The sequence below is a fragment of the Leptonychotes weddellii genome, chromosome 11 (genome assembly GCF_054177405.1).
Source record: "Leptonychotes weddellii isolate Sample4059 chromosome 11, ASM5417740v2, whole genome shotgun sequence".
NCBI lineage: Eukaryota > Metazoa > Chordata > Mammalia > Carnivora > Phocidae > Leptonychotes > Leptonychotes weddellii.
Window position 1 is genome coordinate 8,681,426 of NC_138379.1, and position 16,349 is coordinate 8,697,774.

The 16,349-nt window shown below is 57.4% G+C and overlaps 1 protein-coding gene across 4 annotated transcripts in view; it reads right to left on the reverse strand.

Moving 5' to 3' along the window:
- The window catches only part of DAGLA (diacylglycerol lipase alpha), a 61,999-nt gene extending 47,694 nt beyond the window's left edge, over positions 1–14,305 (reverse strand). Inside the window, exons 1-3 of one of the 4 annotated variants that reach the window (XM_081798002.1) lie at positions 14,170–14,293; positions 2,968–3,388; positions 2,305–2,457 (exon numbers count right to left, since the gene is read on the reverse strand). The gene's annotated coding sequence lies outside the window, so the exon portion shown is untranslated. Of the gene's footprint in view, positions 1–2,304; positions 2,662–2,967; positions 3,389–14,169 lie in introns of those variants that run through there. The other 3 variants (XM_081798003.1, XM_081798006.1, XM_081798004.1) reach the window with 3 other exon arrangements.
- Between the last annotated feature and the right edge of the window lie 2,044 nt (positions 14,306–16,349).

A 16,349-nucleotide genomic window follows, 5' to 3' on the forward strand; every position in this document is an offset into this window, starting at 1 on the left:
TTCCAGCCTGACTCCTGGCCAAGGCATAGGAGAGGAGAGTGAGGGGAGAGTGATGTTCTGAGCATGCCCCCCGCCACACACTGCCTCAGTAGGCTCCGAGACCAGGGCAGGAGACCAGACCCGGGGCCTGGGGACTGCCAGATGGGGCTTCAGATCCACTCAATGGGACCTTAAGAAGGAGCTTCTGGGAGCCACCTGGGTGGCTCAGTCGGTTGGGCATCTGACTCTTGGTTTCGGCTCCGTCATGATCTCGGGGTCGTGGGATGGAGCCCCACTTTGGGCTTTGTGTTCAGCACAGGTCTGCTTGTCCCTCTCCCTCTGCTCCTCCCCCCACTACGCACATGCTCTTTCTCTCTCAAATAAATAATCTAAAAAAAAAAAAAAAAAAAGAAGGAGCTTCTGGGGATCAGAACATGGAGGTGGCAAGCCCTATCCCCGAGGAGCTCACAGTGCAGAAGGAAACCCACACGTAGGCCAGAGGCCATGAAGCTATGATGCTGGGGACCCCACAGTGGGGACACCTATCAGCCCACGGTGGACAGAGAAAGCTTCCCAGAGGTGCTGGAGGCTGAACAGATCACCGCCAGGAAGAAAAAGGCAGGAAAGTAAGGCTCGCTTGTTCTCTCCTGCCCCATAGAAAGCCTCCCAGAACCCCAGAGGCAAATGCACCTTATTCCTGGGCCAGACCCCAGCCAGCACAGAGCCCTGCCTCCCTCACCTCTGCCCTTGCAGGGCTGTGTGCCGAGCACCACCATTAGCTCCCAACTCCTGCCCCTGGGTTGCTGGCAAAGCTGATTTCTACAGGCTCCCTGGGCCAGGGAGGGTGCAAAGGGCAGGCACACCCTTGGCGTTACCTGGACAGGAGCCCCTCCACAGCTGGGGAAATGAAGCTCAAGTTCAGGTTGCCCCCCGCCTCCCCACCCCCACCCCTTTGCTCCTCCCACCCTGGCTGGGCTTCCCCTCTCCATGATTCCTCCTGAAGCCCGGGCCTCTTGCACTTGCTGGGCAGGGAAGCCGGTGCTGGGAGAGTCCCAGAAACCCATCCATTTCTTTGAAAGAAGACTGAAAAGATGTGGCCACACAAATCCCATGGGTTTACTTAAATGTCTTTAAAACAAATGGCTTGAATGGATTTCTCCCACCCTCCCTCCTCCCTGAGCCACTCACTGGAAAACAGCTGAAAGGGCCAGAGACTTCGGGCAGCTGGGGCCTGATGGAAGCGGGGTTTCGGCCGCCAAGCCGCCCAGGGGGACTGGGATAAAGGCAGCTCTGGCCAGGAGAGCTGGACTGCAGACACCTGACCCACAGACGGCACAGAGGCTGCCCGGGGCTCACGAGGGACCAGTAGCGGATTCGGGACTGTCCGGTGTCCTCTGGCTCTGAGGCCTACTCTCTTTCCCAGCACCACGGGTCCCCTCCCTCCCGCCGCCCTTGGCTGGAGGCCCAGCCCTGAGCAGCTGCTTCTGCACACACCCTCCCAGGGCCGCTGGGACAGACAGGTGGGGTCTTCTTGGACAGCACAACTTGCTTAGAAAACCAGGCAAGGGGGCAGGAGTGGGAAGGTACATGACTCCCCGCAAGTTGGAGCTGGAAGGGCCTGGGGGGAAGCAGAGCTCAAGCCTCTGCGAATCTTAGAGACGAAAACCCTAAGCCCAGAGAAGCATGCTGACGTGCCCAAGGTCAGCACAGCTATGCGTCTTGTCCAGTCCCCGGCTGCATCCAAACTTCCGTTCAACCATGACTTCCCAAACACATCCTATGTGCCAGACTCTGGAACAGAGGTTTAGGTGCCTGCCTAGGTGGCCCCCTGATGAAAAGTGAACTCTGCCAGAGGCTTGCAGGATGGGGGGGGGTGCTCCCACCCCTCCACTCTCCCCTCCCGGCTCCCCTTACATGAAATGTTCTCCGCCCCTGCCAGGGAAGACTCAAAGCAAAGAGGAAGTAAAAAAAGGTGGGAAAAACAGTGTGAAGGACTGGGCAGGGGAAGAGGGGATGAGGTCACAGCCTGGAGGTGAGGGGGACCGTGGTGAAGGTCACCCCAGCAGGTAGGTCAAGTGGAAGGAGCACTGTCTTGGGAGTCTTAGCCTTTCACTGGGAAAGGTGACCCAAGGACCCTGGGCCACCCATGCTTATCTGTGTCTACTTTTTTCTTCTTATTACCAAATACATGTTCGCTATAGAACACAGAAATAAAAAATAGAAGGAGAGAAACAGAAGTCACCATGATCCTCCTAGGAAAATGATTAACTATTAACATCCGTCTAGTCTTTCCTCTGTCCAAATATGGGATCATTCTGTACCTACCGCTTTTTTCCACTGAGTAGAGAAGGTGAGCATTTCTCCTCATTAAATACTGTTCTGGCCCAATCTTCCCTCATCGTTGTAGAGTAGACCATGTCCTGGTGTACACGAGTTCATTCGCCCAATTCCCCACAGGTGGTTGTTCCCCTCTTCTCACTGTGAGAAAACCCCACAGCTGGGCCCAAGGCAGAGCAGCTGCAGCCCCCCAGGTGGGACAGGCTCCTGGCCCCCACCTAGCGCTCCTTTCCCACACCCCACCACCAGCAGAGGCAAAGCCTCCTGCACAACGTGGGGAGGGGTCGGGGGTGGGGGCCCTGCTCTTCTCCACAGTGAGTCCCAGTGACTCTCAGCTGGAATGGTAGTGAGGAGATGGATAAATGCAGATTCCCAGGCTCCACCCAGAAATTCTGAATCCACTGGTCTGGGGTAGGGCCTAGGGACCTATATTTGGAGCAAGCCCCACCATGGCCATCCCTGGGAGATTCTGAGGCTCGGGTTAACCAGCCTGCACTCAGAGAAGCCCTGCTCTAGAGGGTGAGGCCCAGCAGTACCTCCCTGACTGCAGTGAACACAAGGAGCACTGGTTAAACCATGGGTCCCCAGGCTCCACCCCCAGAGATTCTGAGCCGGGGTTGGGGGACGGGGCACAGATTCTGTGTCTCTAACCTGTTCCCAGGTGCTGCTGCTGGCCCACGGGCCACACTCAGGAGCGCTGAACTAAAGCCAAGAGGGCAGCAGGTGCAGGCGACGGGCACTTCTCCTGGGCGGATAATCCCAGCTAGCTCTCACGAAGCACTTCTATGGGTCAAACACCATGTCCTGGCCATTCAAGGTGTGGTCCGTGAGCCACATCACTAGGAGCAGATCTGGGACCCCAGCCAGCCTCCGCAGGGATCTGCATTTGCAAACTCCCTAGGTGATCCGTGTGCCCATTAAAGGCAGCACCATGCTGAGTCGTTAACAAGGAGCATCCCACATCATCCTCCTGACACGCCTCAGAAGTAGGTCAACGAGTCCCCTGATTTTACAGGTGCAGCTGAGAGGTTACATGACTTGGTTAAGGTCTCACAGGTACCACGAGCCGGAGCTGCAGCAGGAAGGAGATGGCCCAGATTCAGAGCCTGAGCTCCTAACCCCACACCCCAACACTCCCGGGGACTCCCCGGCTGAAAACCCACCACCCAGGTGGGCTCGAGCTCTCCACTTTGTAGAGGGGACCTGGGAGACTGGGAAACGGTGAGCCCGGGGCCCAGGCCATGAGCCGTGCCCGAGTTACAGTCCCTCCCGGCCCCTGGCTCACTCGGTCTGCGGCACAGAGCCTGAGCACAGCGCCTGGGTGGGGGTCCCGCCTCCAAAGCCCACAGGCTCTGCAGACACAGTCGGGGGGCAGGAAATGGGAAGTGGGGCGGAGGAACCAGGAACTCGGTCTGGTCTGAGGACGTTCTTTTTTCACAGCCAGGCTCAGTTCTGTGTGCCTTTTGAAAGGAAGTAGAGAATAGCTGTGCTCAGCCCAACGAGGCTGGCCTCTTTCAACCTTCCAGTTGCTGCCATTTCCAATTACAACTTCAGAGGGCTCCTCTAATTTATACATCCCAGGATGCACTGCTCCAGCTGCTTTATGATGGGAGTTGGTTACACCATTAGGTTAAACTTTTATAAAGTACTGAGCAGGTGGTGGGCTCGGTGCCTGGCTTAGTCACCACTGCCGGAAGCCTGCTGAATAGGGTTCACCTGGCGAAGGGAGGGGGCCAGGCTCTCGAAAGGGGCCAAGAAGTGGAGAAGGCAGCTCCAGAGAACAGGGGCCCTCCATGAACCCGTTAATCGAACCATACGGGAGAGCAGGGAGGCAGCATGGAGAACAATCTGCAAGGGCTCAGCGTTACTGGCAGGGGGCATGCAGGGTGAGAGGAACAATCCTGTGTGTGCTTGAAAGCCGCCTGCCGAGGCCGGAGAGGTGCGGGGTCTGAGGAGGTAGGTGGCTGCAAGCCACCGACGGCCTACATGTGGGGAATGACAGGGCCTCCTGGCGGTGGGCGAGGCCGCTCTCCCAGCAATAGGGTGGCCAAAGGGAGCCTTCCTTTTGTAGGAGCCCGCTCTTCCCATGGCTCAGAGGGTCCCTAAACCCGATGCAAGGGGGGAGAGCAAGAAGGAACACCCCGAGAACAGGGCCCAGACAAATGAGGGTCTGGGTCCCAATCTGCCAGCAGCAAATTTATGGCCTTTAGCGGGTCCCTTCAATTCTCTAAGAAAGCTGAGGTCTTGGACCCGCCCCTCTGCTGTGAAATACGAGAGCGTCCTTCCGAGGGGTGGGTGGGCACTGCCCACTGTCACTGTTCTTTGCATTCAATGAACTACTACACGTAAAGCACTCATTACCGCGCTTGGCAGAGGACAGGCCAGGAAGTGCGTGCTCACGTTGCTGTTGTTACATCTGTCCTGTTATAGGTCAGTCCCCAACCTGGGAACTCCCTGAGGACGACATGAGAACTTTTATCATTCTCAGCTCCAGGCACAAACTTAACATGCAGCAGGTGCTTGACAAATGTCCTGGAAAGAACCGGGTTCTGTCCAGACAGAGGGGGAAAACAATTCTCCACAGCCTGGCCCCCGTCCCAGGGAAGGAGGTGGAGGAAGACCAAGTTCTTTTCAAAGGTATGAAACTGAAGCAACCTCTTGAGACAAATTCCTTGACTTCCCAGAAGGAAAGAGACTCCAGATGTGGCTGGTTTTCTGGCTCCAGGAAGCGGGGGTTGTCTCCGGCCTTCTCCTTCTGCGTGTCCTTAGAACCCAAGAGGATTTGCTGTGACTGGAACCTCCAGCCTCGGTTGGGGCTCTGGGGCCCCCACACTGTGGGCTCACCATGGGTGCCCGCCCCCTCCCCTTGGCAGCAGGGGCCTCCTTCTGCAGCCCCTGGAGTGGCTGTCCTCCCGGCAGGCTCCCAGGGCTGGAGGTGGGCGCTGTGGGAGTCTGGATTTGTCAAGGTTGCCAGTGTTCTTGGCTGAGGGGCCAAGTCGTGACCCCCACCCTCAGGATGCACAATCTGACCCCCAGGCCAGCTTCCCACAGCCGAGTGCAACTGCAGGGGCTGAGAGGCCACCACTCTGCACAAGAGGCGGAGGGTCTCTGAGGAAAGACACTGGCTTTCCCCAGAGGCCTCGGGACAGGAAAAGATGTACCAAGAAAAGCAGTCAGAAGGAAGAGATGCGAAGGGGAAGGAAACGAACCAGGAGAGGAACGAAAGGAAAGGGGAAGGGTGGGGAAATGGGGGCCAGCCTAAAAGAGGGTTGAGGCAGGAATAGGGTAAGATGCCAGAGGGAAGGTGGGACACTGCCAGGCCCTGGGAAGTGGCCCAGAAGTGGGAGGGGAGAGGAGGAAGCCCCAGGGGCCGGCCTGCATCTCAGGAGCCATGCTAGGGTTGCCTGGCTGCAGAGGAGAAAGGGAGCAGCCTCAGCAAAGGGAGGGTCCTCTCGGCTGAGCGACCACCTGGGTTGACCGAGAAGAGCCGAAATAATCACGATAATTAATAACGGCAGGTAACATTTATTGAGTACATATGATGTTCTTGGCACCGGGCAGAACTTCCAAAGTGGTATCTCACTGGATCCCGGCAGCAACCCCATGTGCCATATTCCATTAGAGCCCCCATTTTCGACATGAAGAAACTGAGGCTCAGAGGTCCAGTGACCTGCCCGAGCAGTAGTGGACTCAAAAAAAGCTCCATCTTTATGCTAAAGTCCATGCTTGCAGGCCTATGCTATGCTAAATTTATAGAGAGAGAGAGAGAGAGAGAGAGAGAACAAATCAGAGGTGGATAATCAAAGGAATCGAAGGGTGGCATGGTCTCAGAGACCAGTGGTCCTGAGGGGTGAGGCGGGCAGGTGTGGACTGGGAGACCACCCCCCGCGGGGTGCCTGGGACGGGCCGGGACAGCCCCCCTCCGCTGCCAGATTCTGCAGCCGGCCCGAAGCTGCAGGGGACCGGCCGTGCCAGGGCAGCGTGGGCCCTGGGATGAGGTGGGAGTTGGCTGAAGGGCGAGCCCGGCGACGGGAGTCCAAAACGGGAAGCGCAGCAGAACGTCCCCTAACAGCAGTCCGGCCACAGACTCCCAACAGCAATGCCAGGCCTGCCTCACCCCGACCCACTGTCTCAGACCTCTGCCCGCCTCTCCGGGCCCCGGGGGCCCCTGGCAGCCCGCGCCGTGTTCCCCAGGCTGACGAGAAAGCAGCGGACGCCTAGCCAACGCCCCGGGAACCCTGCCATCGGGAGGCGGCCAGCCTCACGGCTTTCCGGAACAGACGCCGGGCTCACCTCTTCACCGGGCTTTCCGCATATTTTGAGGGGTGAGGGGGGGTCCAGGAGCTGCTTGGCAAGCTATCCTCCTTCCTCACTAAACCTAGCCTGAACCGACCTAGGCAGGCTGCCCAGGTGAGAGGGTAGTGGGGCCCAGGGCCACCAGGAGGGCCCCATGCCCTTGCACACAACCCAAGCACCCAGTGCGTGAGGGACCACCTCCAGGGACCCAGGGACTACTCAGCCAACTGGGACACCAGACTGTGGCCTGGCCCCCACTGGAGGGACCTCCTGCCCAGCTCTTGGCCACGCAGGGTCCTCGAGTAAGTCCTTGCCAGCTGGCAAGCCACGGAGTGCATCAGCCCATCCAGGGTGGCTCAGAAGGTGGGTACAGATCCCCTGGCCTGGGTTTCTGCGTCCAGCCTTAAGCATTCCTGGCCTTCATGCCAGCTCTTAGAACTCACGCACAAGCAATCTAACCCCTGATCAGTACAGCATCTTTCCTATGCCTCATCACCTCTGACCATGGGCACAGCCAGCGAGGGAGAGAATAAATACCACTGTTGCTGATATACAAACAGGGCAATTGAGGCTCAGAGAGGCTGCTGACTCATCTGACGTTGCCCAGCTGGGTCAGGAGCAGAATCCAGGCCCAGTACCCTCCACATGCCTTGCTGTCTTCCTAAAATCACCCATCCCACTTGAGTGTGCACTCCCGATTCCCAAAGCAAAGGACGGGCCCCCCCCCCCCCTTGCAGGCCAACACTTCAGGCCAGATGTGAGAAGGAGGATGTGGCCACTGGATAAACATACAGATGTTTGATAAACAGGCCCAAGGAGATGGATGGAGAGAGAGGGAGTGCAGGGAGAGAATCAGTGAGCGCCCTGGATCTCAAGGCTGCCGGGGTCCAAATCCTGGTTCTGCCATCTATTAGCTGAGTGCCCAGAGCACATTTCTAAACCTCATCTACAGAATGGGTTAACATCACCTGCTCCTTGGGGTGGTCATGAAGATTAAATGAGCTAATGCATGAAAAGTGCTTAGCACGGCGCCTGGCATCTTTGCTCAGGAAGTGCTATCCGGCCCTTATTGTTAGTCTTCAATGAGGCCATGGATTAGGGAGAGGGACATATGGGGTGGGGGGGGCTGGGGCTACGGGCCCTAATGTTAGCTAGGCCAGAGCTGGAGTTCAGGAGAGCAGAAGAAAGGCTTGATTGGGGAACGACCCATGTGGGGCCCGAAGGAGAGGCAGGGTTTGGAGAGGGGAGGTGAGGGTCCTGGGCTCACACCTGGCTCCCCTTCTACCTGCCATGTGTCCTCCCTGAGCCTCCTGTAAGCCTGGGGGTCGGAGAGATGGAGTGAGCGAGAATGCACCGTGTCGGATTAGTTCCCCCAAGCTCACAAAAAGGAAACCGGTATTATTACTGTTACGTTGTGTCTGAGCAAAGCCTCCCGGAGACAGAAGCCCTGGGGTCTGCTCGGACCCCCAAACCTGAGAGAGTCGGACAAAAGCCGAGTGCAGGGCTCTGTCCCCAGCAGCGAGGGGGGTAAGGGCCAGAGAAGCAGCCCCACAGCACTCACCCCACCCTGTATATAATGAAGGCACATCGATAATAAATGAACCTCAAGTAAGTCTAGGAACATCAATCATAAATTAATTAAATGGCTCCAGGAGAGGCAACGACAAGAGGCTTTTTTGGGATGGATTAGAAGCGTCCCCAGCCCCCTGCCCGGCAGGCTCCATGGCCAGGAGCATCTCCTGGTACTGGAACTGGTGGCCCCTAAAACACAGGTGAAGACAAGCTCTGTTCTCCTCCCACCTGCCCCCCAGCTCAGAGAACTCTCAAACGCTGCAAGGGTTTTGATGAAACTTCCCAGAATAGTAACCTTCTGGGCTGAACTCAGGCAGGCAAAATTTCAAGGGGTAATCTGGTGAGAAAATGATCAAACGCCTGGAAATAAATGCCAGGAACGCTGGAACCCCCTCGATGGGTCCTCAGGGATGAGAGCAGCCTTGCAGGCAGAACAACCAGCCTCACAGGGGTCCCTGAGAGCCTCTCCTCAGACTCCCAGGAGGGAACAGACAGGAATCAAGACAACAGAAAGTTCTGATCCTGGGCCTGGCCTCCTGGCCCTTCCCCGGGCCCACCCCTTACTGACCAAACGGACAGATCTTTTGGCTTCTACCTCCCCTCCATACAGGCAGGCTGGCCCTTCCCCCTTCCTCCCCAGGGCCCTCCGCACCTGGGAACTGCCCTAGCGCCCGCCGGCCTCCCTACTCCCGGCACCTGCTGCCAGATGCCGATGGAGGTGACGCCCATGGAGATGCCTGCCACTACCCTCTTGCTCAGAACACTTCAGTGGCTGCCCGTGTTTTCCACAGACCCAACCCTGCTGTCACGCCCCCGGGGACCCAGCTCCAAGTCACTTTGTGAACCTCGCTTTCGCTGCTTCCATTCCATGTGCCCTGCGCTCAAGCCGGACCACAACACGCCAGCACCTCACGTTCCCGGCCACATCCCCCATTGCCGCCACTTCCTCTACCATCACCTGGATAGCCCAGATTAAAGGCCATCACCACCCAAGTCTCTGCTGACCTCCCTCGTTCAAGCTGCTCAACCTCCTTTGGCCTATAGGGGCCCCTCTCCTGGAACTGTGGCACAGACCTTTACGTCCGTCGCGTAGCTTCTCGATAGACTTCGAATACCTGGAGGGCAGAGTCTATACCTTACAGGCTCGTATGCCCAATTCATCTCCATGGCCTCACCGAGCCCAAACCCCTGCAGGTGCTCAAGAAAGGACTTCTGATGAATTCCAAGTGGAAACCGTCCCCAGGGGTCAAGACATTATTCCTGTGTAGGATTCTGTTGACAGATAAGCAAGATTCTATCCAAGCCAAGGATTGGGTGGAGCTAACTTCTCCTTATCAAGAAAAAGGTCATGACCTATTACATCTTCCTTGGTACTAACATAATGCAGATCATGATGTAACTGCTTTTCTGTAGAAAACATTCTGACTATGAGAGCAAAAATACCTGTGTGTGTGTGTGTGTGTGTGTGTTCTTGCTTTCATCACGATCTTTCCACTCGCCAGACATTATTAGGTCGTGGAATTCTTACAACCACCCTGGTTGGAGGTTTTACTGTCCCCATCTTACAGATGACGAAACTGAGGTATAGAGAGGTACCAGGATTCAAATCCGGGTCTGTCTGACCACAGAGCCCCAAGTCTTAATGCCCGTGGCTACCATGCTACCTTCTGTCATCCGAGTGGACTATGTCCAGCTGACTTCCAGGGGGGCTTGAGGAGGAGCACAGAAGCAGGCATGAGGAAGCACATATGGGCGTTGGAGAGCCACACCTCCATCCTGGGCTTCCTTCTAAGGAATACCGAGAAAGCAGAAAGGCTCCTTCCGTAGGAATCACAACCAGAGACATGGGCCCCCCCCAGCTGGAAGGCGCCCACCCCCCGCCCCGCTCCCACTGTTCTCTCCTGCTCCATGGAACCCAGCAACGCCCCGCTCCTCACACCCACTGACACCAGGCCAGCCAGACACAGGAGCCCACAAGTTCCCACACCGCCCCCTCAGCCCTCACTTCCCACGGAAAGCTCCGGGCACACGCGGCTACACACATGTGCAATCCCTGGACCGCCCTGCCTCGGAAACAGCCCCACCCCTGCTCATCTCAACCACCAGCGTGGGGAGGGCTTGGGCGTTCCTGCCAAACACCCTCACCTGTGGCCACAGCACTCCCCTGCACCTCATCTCCTGGACTGCTCCCTCCGCGGCCAAGGTCGGGGAGAGGGGGGTGGTCCGGGCGGTCTCCTGGGTCTTCCTCACCTACACACACACTCCCCGGTCCACCCCAGAGAGATCCAGCCCAGCCAAAGTCAGAGAGGAGAAAAGAAAATCAAGATAAACCATTTTCAGCCTTGCCCGCTGGGGAGGTAACCACATCCTGCAATGTCCCGGGCTCCGCGGTTCTAAAAGATTTATCTTCCCCTGACCACATGCTCATTGATGTTTCCCCCAGCGCTACTTGCTTGGTCCACTAGCGCGTAATGTAAAGCGATCCCAGTGAGAAGCTGAACTCCGGTGGAGCGCTGGGCCAACAGGTGATTAAACCCTGAGGTCCCCCTCTGGTCCCTGGCAGGAGGGCTGGGGGAGGAGTGGCTTCCAGCGACAGGCGCTGCCTTCAGCTGTGGCCGGCTGGCCTGGCACTCTCAGCTCTGGTCCAGAATCCTCTGTCCAGAGATGCCCGATTCCCTGGCACCCCTGAAGCAGGGCAGCCAGGCACCATGATTTATGAGGCAGCTGAGGAATGAAGGTTGCCAGGAACTGACTTAAGCAACTTTTGGAGAAACATGGACAAAGCAATGGGAACAGGACTGAGGACCAGAGTTGAAAACATCTCGGCCCTTGATGTCCACTCCTATGGGACTAGCCCCCTGCCCCAGCTGGAGTCTGCTCAAAAGCAGCATCTGTGCCTAAGGACCAGGGGTGGTGACCTGGCTGGGCTCCCTGCTGGCTCAAACCCTGAAGCCTCGGAAGAAAGCTCAGCTCTGCTTTTGGGGAACGGAGGCCAACTCCTCCTCGTCTCCTATCTGCCCCGCCTGCCACCCAGCCCTGCTGTGCAGAGTCCCAGCATCCCAAGCAGATGGCAAGGGGTGGCTGCAAAGGGCTCCCGAAGCCCAAGACCATAAGGCTGAGCCACAAATCAGAACAAACGGGCCAAGGTGTGGAGGGTGAGCTGAGGGGACGTGAATGCTCAACATTCACAACGGGGAGGCTCCAGGCTGCCTCTTAACGGGCTTCCACCGTGGAGAGCTCTCCAAGCAGGAGCTGAAGTGTGGGCAACTCCCAGGGAGGCAGAGAAGGGCGCTGCCGGGAGCATGTGGGACAGGCCTCGGACCCCTCCCACCAACCTGGGAAGGAATGGTCCCGGAAGCCCTTGCCGGGGCCCAGGCAGCAGCCACTGCGCCAGGGTGAGTCCCACGGCATGGAAAAGTCAGCTCACCACCCTGGGTCTGGCGGAGCTGTGTCCTTCTTCTACCCACGAGGCTTGACACTGCAGCCTGGACGTGGGGCAAAACCCTTCTGCCTCGGGGAGCAAGCCGGTAGAATGGGTTGCTGGCTAAAACAGACCCTCACACGGAGTGCTGGAGAAGTTGGCCTGAGCTCATGGGGTCTATAATTCAGCCTGTTGTCAGGAACTAGGCCCCTGGAGGCAGAAAGCAAAGCAATTTGCAGCCACCCTCACCTTCCCCATGTGGGAAGGCCCTTCGGACAGAAGCGGGGCCATGCGGGGTGAGACGTCCTGGGGAATCTGTGCCACACCCATCCGCCCTCGAGGACCCCTTGGAGGGTGCTCATCGCCCCTTCTCCTTGCCCCCGGGTCCGCTAGCACCCGCCACTGCCCGCAGACCTCCTGTCACGCAGCCCCAACCTCTCTGGCAGGACCACCCAGCCCTGCGTCCACTCTGGTGGCTCTGACCCACTTTGCTTTCCTCAGGCCACAGCCCCAAAAACGCTGATGCGACTGCTCCCCACCCCCATCCTCAGAACCCGGAGCCAAAGGAAATTCTCAAGAGAAAACACACACCTTTCCAAGTCTCCCCGCCACACGAGCCCCCCAGATCCGTCAGCCACATACACCTCCCAACCCTGTGCGACCATGAGGCGTGTCTGCAGGGCAAGCGAGGGCTTCCTCGCGCTCGGGCCGCTCCTGCAGGACAACACAGTTGCTCTGGCCACCCGCTCGGGACCGTCCTCGGGAGACCTGGGGCCTGGTTCCAGCTCAGCAGCTGACTCACAGTGTCAACAGATCCCACTTTTCCCCCCACCAGGAGCCTTGACACTCAGGGCCTCTAATTCCCTGTGACAGGCTCTCGATCTTCCGGCTGCCTTCTCCCCAGCACATTCCAGGCCTCCACTTCCATGGCCTCCCACCCTGGTCTCTCTACCTGATGAGAATCTCTGACCTTTGTACAGCCTTTCACTGTTTACAGAGCGTTTGTTTCCATGTGCACCATCTCCTTTCCTGCTCTGTGACCACTTGGTGACATGGATCTGAGAGGTAGTCACCTGCCCAAGGTCACACAGCTAAGACTGGAGTGTAAGTCTTCTGGCTCCCTGTGCACCAGGACGACACGCCAGCTTTAAGGGATCTCAGTGGCATCTCCAAGCACCCACCTTTTGGCAAACGAGATGCCATCCACCACCCTAGTCTCCCATACCCTCCACATTGTTCTTCTGGACTCCTACTAAAGGCCTTCCCCAGGCCCAGCCCAAGTTCACCCCCTTTATTCTTCTACCCCGTTTCCACTGCCCCCAGAGATCCCCAAAGTCCTAAAGATGCCCCCCACATCCGAAGACTTCCCTGGAACTCTAAATTGCCCCTCTGCGAGGTAGACACCACGCGGCGCAGAGTGAGACCCTCACCCAATGCTTCCCAAAAGACTGGTGGGAGCAGACGCAATCCTGACACACTCCCAGTGGCTGCAGATTCATCTTTCAAGTAACCCCCCCCTACAATGATCCTCTGGACTCAAAGGCTCCCAAGCATCAAAGAAGAGAAGCAACTCCCAGCTACCCTGGAGTGAAGCATCAACCCAAAGTGAAGACAGGGCCTGGAGAGTACAGACAGACGGTGCCCCACCTCTCCCAGTGCTCTGACACGGTCACCTCTCAGTCCTGCACATTTCTCTTGACACATGTTCAAGTATAGTGATCGCAGCTGAGAACCATTCCCCTCTTCCTGCTTCTCCAAAGCTAGATGAATACATGAGCCCAGGACAATGCTAGTACCTGGTCAGGTTTCCATCTGGGTCACCGTTGGGTTCCTCGTGGTAGAAGCATCTCCTGGCATCGCTCTTTCATGTCCATTAATAAAGGACACCAACCTTCTCCCAGCCTTTCTCCTTCCTCAGTGCCGGTGTACCCAAGAGGCATTAAAAGTGGGCCCTGGTGACAGAGGCCATGCCCCTCATCATCACCAGAGTGGCAGGATGGACATTTACCCTTCCCATCCACCAGGGTCTGGGAGCCACGGAGTCCCCCCTCCCGGGGCCAAGCAGCCTCCGGCACCACGCTGTGCCAAGGCCATTTCTCGCAGTCACACCAGAAAGTCCTGTCATGCTGAGGACACCGATTCTTCAAGTCCAGGTGCCATCATTCCAGACCATGTCAGGCCAGAACCATCCAACACCCTAGCACCCATGCCAGGAGAACCGCCACGTGCCTACCAACTGCCACTGACACCCCGAGCCAGTCCTAGCGCGGTGCCCACCACCGACCTGCACAGAGGGCTGCACCCGCCTCCCACCTGGGCGGCCACCACCACACCAAGGTGGGGGTGAGTCTTCTGACACCCGTGCCAGCCCCACGCTGCCCACGCCCGTGCCACGGGTGTCACCATCCCCACGCCGGTGCCAGGAGCTCCACGGATCTCACACCTGCCACCGGCGCTCGTGGCAGCCGCACCGCCGCCAGCGGACCCGTCGGGCCGGCCACCGCGCGCCCTGGACACTGCCCAGCCCGTCGCGTCGCTCGCACCGCGCCCGCGGCCCCCCTTACCTCCCGCCCTCCGCAGGGCTCGGCCCGCCGCCGCCGCGACCGCCACCTCCATCCTGGGCTCCCCAAGGCCCCGATTCACTAACGCCGCTTCCGCAGGGCGCCGGCGCCGGCGCGAAGGCCGCCTCCGCCCCCCGGGGGACGCTGCGTCCTTTACGTAAACCCCACTCCGCCGCCAGCGGTGACCATGGCGACGGTCGTGGGGCGGCAGCGCCCCCTGGTGTCAGGGAGGGGAGCGGCGCTGAGGCCGGGGCCAGCCGAGCCTTGGCAGGCGCGGGCCCGCAGCGTGGGGGCGGTGGGCGCCCGGCTCCGGCAGCCGCGGGGGCTCCGAAGGCGGCCGGGAGAGGCAGGACCCGCCGTGCGGCACGCGGGGAAGGGAGCGCCTGGGTCCACCTCCTTCAGGCCCCGCGTGACCGGGCTTAGCGTGGGAGAGGTAAAAAAGCAAGTAGGATCACTGGAGAACTGGTTCATTTAGGGGGAGGAAAGAGAGAGATGGGTTCCACCTCCTCGGGGTGACTGAGTGGTCCGTGAGGGGTCGGAACACTCCATCACTTGTGTCCTGCCCCCCGTTCCCCATCCCCCCAGTGCCCAGCATCGTGCCTGACATCCAGAGGGGCCCTTGGTCAATTGTAAATTCCTGGTAATTGAAGAAAATCTCCCCTCCTATTTGGCTTCACACACACACACACACACACACACACACACACACGCCCATTCATTCAAGCTGTAAATCACTTAACACACCTTCCCTGAGAGCTGCTCTTGAGCTGGGAGCACTACTGTCCCCGAGCATTGTGCTAATAAGGGTGGGGAGTGGGGAGAGCGAGTGGGCACAGAGAGAAGCAGAAGCCAGGCCCTGCCCTCAGGGAGCTCAGGGTGTTTGTGGGTGGGACCTAAGCAGGGAGGGCTCTTTACAAGGGGCACTTATAAGGAAGCCCCAGGGGAGGGAGTTGGGTCTGGAGGACTGGATGACCCAGTTGGGTCTCAAAAGTCCAGCAGAAGTTCTTCAGAGGCAAAAAGGGGAGTAGTGTGCTTCTGCAGGGGAAAGGCCTCTAAAGTGTTTCCTGGGCCCTGTTGTCATCCCAGGAAAACAGGGTGATTGGCACTGGCTCAGTGCAAACGGGAGCCACAGTAGAGCATAAGAAGCTGTGTGTAAGGGGGTCTGACGTGGAGCATCAGCCTGAAAATTACCTGGCCACTCGGGTTTGAAGTGAGACTGAGTTCAGAGCAGACTGCCTCTCTGCTGAAGCAGGTGGAAGCTACTACTTCTAGAAAGAATTCTGTGTTACTTGTGTTATTTTGAAGGCAAACTCCAGCTTAGGTTAAAAAAACAAAGAAAATGGGGTGGATGGGGAAACAAATAGTGGGGTGGGGTGCCTGAGAGGATTCAAGGAAATGTTGTACCCTCCTAGCCTGAAGGAAGGGGATGATCAGGGAGGCTTTAAGGACTGACTGTAGCACTAACAGTTTACGGACCTTTACCAGATCCTTGTCATTAATCAGAATCAAAACTGCCAAATCTAATGTCTCTTGGTTCCAAGTTCTAGATTCCCAGAAGAAGGAATCTTATTGGTCCAGCTTGGCCCATGGTCGATCGTAGTAACTTACAACCTTAGCTGCCCTGTGCACACAAATTCGCATGTGTACATACACACACACACACACACACTCACACACACCATCCTTCCATTCATCCAAACGAGTATCAATATTCCATGGTCAGGCCCCTCCAGACTTAATGTCATGTCATGGTTAATATCCAAGTCCAAGATTTTCAAGGTGCTGTCCATTTCTCCTCAAGTGAGTCCATCTGGGCATCTAACAACTGAATTAAAGGGCACATTTCACCACCACCAACATGTCTTTTAAATTTTCCTGATTGAAGTGTATCATTGACACCATCGTAAGTGTTTCAGAAATGCAGAATCTCAGGCCCAGGACTCTCAGCAGGTTAAGATCCCCAGGCGATTTGTGTGCATATTAAAGTTTGATATAAATATAACTTTGACTTAATTGTTGTTATAAAAATTGGGGGGAAGGAAAAGGAAAGATATGAAAAATATTTTTTCATTGCAGTCATTCCTACTGAAAAAGAAAAGGAGGGAGGGGTTAATGATTTCATCCTCAGCAACTCCAGTGGCCAGCAAGAAAGCACAAGCAGGGGCTGAACTCTTTATTTTCGC